This window comes from Cydia strobilella, chromosome 20, assembly GCF_947568885.1.
Source record: "Cydia strobilella chromosome 20, ilCydStro3.1, whole genome shotgun sequence".
Classification (NCBI taxonomy): Eukaryota; Metazoa; Arthropoda; class Insecta; order Lepidoptera; family Tortricidae; genus Cydia; species Cydia strobilella.
The window spans coordinates 6,069,139-6,072,783 of NC_086060.1; positions in this window are offsets into that span (position 1 = coordinate 6,069,139).

Below are 3,645 nucleotides of genomic sequence, written 5' to 3' on the forward strand. Positions count from 1 at the left end.
GGGTTAGCACATTGTTACTGGTAACTTGAGACTCCGGTGCCGTTAAGATGGAACAGTCTTTTGCTAGATGGCGCTAGGCGCCACCCCGAGGCGTCGTTACATGAAAGAAGTAATTGGGAATCGTTGATTAAGGCCGTAGATATACCTTATCCTATTGTAAGTACCAAATTTCAGAGCAATCTAGCTAGTTTTTTTTTTAAATCAGAGCGTTAGTTACGTTTGTATGGAGAACCGAGCTTGCCGGGGACTCTAAAGGCCTATTGTTGCAATGCTTATGGCTGTATAAGTGACCGCTCCTTAAGAATGATACTCGTACCGGGAAAAATGCACAAATGTTACAAAACTTACTAAAAAGTAGCGAGAAATCTGCATTGTAATATTGCAGATTTTATTGATAAGTTAAATAAACATATCAGCACAATATGACTGTATTTTAATAGAATTTAAAACGACCAATCACGTAATTGCGTCCATTCATTCATTCAAAGTTCACATCATTCGTTCAGTTTATCGTTACGCTGGCAGATCTCGACGTGGTGAAGTGTAGCCAGTTAAAATTCAATGTTGCCAGCCTGGAAAGGTGACAAGTATTTTTGAGATCTGGTTCTGCAGTGTAAAAAAAAATTATGTAAACTAATATTTTTTGAGGATTGCAGTTTAAATTTTCGGCGCATATTTTGGTGCTCAATTTTTGTGAAAAATGTTTTAACTTTTTTAGCGTTACTTAACGCCGTGATAACTTTGTTTAGCACAAGGCCTTCATATGTTTTGGCCGTGCTAGTTATTTATTTAAATGACATTCCCACGTCATTATTTTTTCATTTCTCATGCTCTGAAAGAGGGTCATTGTTGTTCTAAAAGGTGTGCAGAAAATGATACGTGTCTGCACTAGAGCATTTTACGTTCGAAGTACGATTTTTTGAATTTTTTTACGATAAGCAATTGAAATTTGAATTTAAATGGATTTGTTATACAATTTCCATTCTGATATTTGACTCTCCATTCCATAAATAGAGACACTTTTGCCTAAATTGTTAACTGAAGGTAGGGTACCTAAAAAATACTATAAAAAATTATACTTGGTCATGTTTTAAAAAAGACACATGCATTTTACTTTCCTCGTATTCGAAATGAAAAGTAGAGTGTTTAACTCGGGTGAAAGGCATCATTTCAGCCTCGGACTTTTGACGCTCTCACTGCGTTCGAGCGCCAAAAATACCTCGGCAGGAATGAGTGCCTTTCATCCCTTGGTTAACAATCTACTATTGATAAAAGTCACCTATAAAATTGTATGTCACATTAATTTATTTGAAGCACTAATGATCTGGGCGAGGTTTTAACACTTTGTTTACATTTGTTTTGCTTGTTACCACGTTGTATTTTTTGCCTCAAATTGTCTATACTCTAATATTCCATTGAAAAAAGTTTGTTGTTTATGATTGAACTTTATGTATAGTGTAGAAGGTCGAAAGTTGAGATCCGAAGTGTGATGTTACCCTAATAGCAAAAGTAGTTCAACGTGGTATTTTTGCTTTTTTAACTTCTTTAGAATGTCTTGTCAGTTTTGGTCGCCGGCACGAATTATGAGCGAACGACAAATAAATATAAACGCAGTTTGGTAAAAACAGAAATCTAGAAAACGACTCCCTAATAATTTTCTTATATTTAAGTACTAAGTACCTAACAAAAATAATTAAGAATTGGGTGAAAAGTATTGATTTTGCATGATGTGTTGACAGCATTTGTCCCTGACACTTTAAATAACGAATTTTCACTCCTACGCATAAATGACAAATTGATAATGCGTTGCAAACGAACGCGTGCATAGGCCCACTTCCTCAAGTGGGGCCGTACGCTCGTTTGTCACCATTTTATACTCTTACCTGCTCATAATTGGTTCCGGCGACATATGTCGGATTTCACATGACTCGTTTTATAGGTGAAACAGATGTGGAAGGCAGCTAGGATGGCATGAACAGTATTTGTTAAGTTATGAACAATCTAATTATGTTAAGAATGAAATACAAGTTTTTTTATGCATTTGGTGGTTTTATTTCACTTTAAACTAATAATGCTAGCGGAACTCTAACCTCCTCAGGCCCAGCCATACAAATGAAAAACCCTGGATTTGTCACTGAAATTTGAACCTATAGTGCAGGGAATAGAGTTGTTTTTTATTTGTTTGAAAATTTAACGAAACAAATAAATGCAACTGTTCCAATTGAAATCAAATCAAATCAAATTTCATCGAACTGAAGAAGTACTATAGGTAGGAGGACCTTGGGCCTTAGGAGGATATTACAGAGTAAATGAACGATGTATATATATACATTATGATTATATATACAATACCTGTGTAACGGTAATGGAAAACAGGGTGCAGAAATTTGCGTACGTCGAAGAAATTTAAAGATGTGTCAGAAGTCCCCAATCCGCATTGAACTATCGTACCAGAACTAGGCCACAAGTGCCACAACCTCTCATACAATGATAGGTTCCATCTTTGGTTAAGCGTTCAAAGACTCGTGGCAGAGTTTAATCTATACTTAAAGCCTGACCAGTAATATATGATCATTGTCAAAGGGGCGCTGTTCATTCTCATGTATAGGGTGACAGTTTATATAGTACGTAAAAATTAGTTCCAGTGAAATTCCGCAAGATGGTGCGTGGTCATATATTCCTGGTCAGGCTTTAAAATCGTACTAGATGGCATAGGAGACTTACTTTACCGTAGAAAATTATTAAGGGCGCTGCTTCCTACGTACGATAGCATAACGTAAGTGTCACATTTTTGACGTAAAATGCTTAAACATGGCAACAATTTAGTATGGATTTTTTTTAGTTCCATTTAACTACTACTGTTACTACTTCTACCATTTTATGTCGCACTATAATTTTATTATTATTATTGTCAACCGTTGGATTCTTAGTGTATAACCAAGCGGAGTAGCCATTATCATGCGTTCCCCTCTGTCCAAAATAGGCGACACAATGTATGGACTGACGTTTACCTGACATGGCTATTTTTACGTTACGTATACATTTAACGTTCCCCTCCCTCACAAAAATCGGCACTGTTTTGTACAGAAAATTACAGATATGGCGTCTCCGTTTGGTTTTTTCCTCCAAGGTTGGATTGTAAGTATAGAGGACACGTTGAATTCAAGAAAAACCTTTTTGTTAAAAAAAGAAACAAGTTTTTCGGCAATCAAATACTTGTCAATACTGTCACAAGGCATGACCATCCATCTCTCAAACTGCCAAGATATTCAAATAATCCCAAATTAAAAATGGTTACTAAATAACCATGTTAAACTAACAACTACAATGTAACCATAAGATCACCGATCAAATACGAAAACCACGAAAAAGCATGGGTACCGCAACTTTACATAAACACTTACAAACCATCCAGATCAAAGTATGAAGAATCTAGCTTATTCGTGGTAGTATTCTGCAAATTCCATTAAATAATCAAGCAATCCAGGACCTAATTTAATAAAAGGTACTTAAACGCAGTGGCCAAAGAATGAAGGAGGAAACTCGAAGAATAAAAGTGTAACTGTTCTCAACAATTTACTAAGATTCAAAGCAACAATTTAAACTAAAACTTGTTACTGCCGCAATATTTCATAAGATACTTAA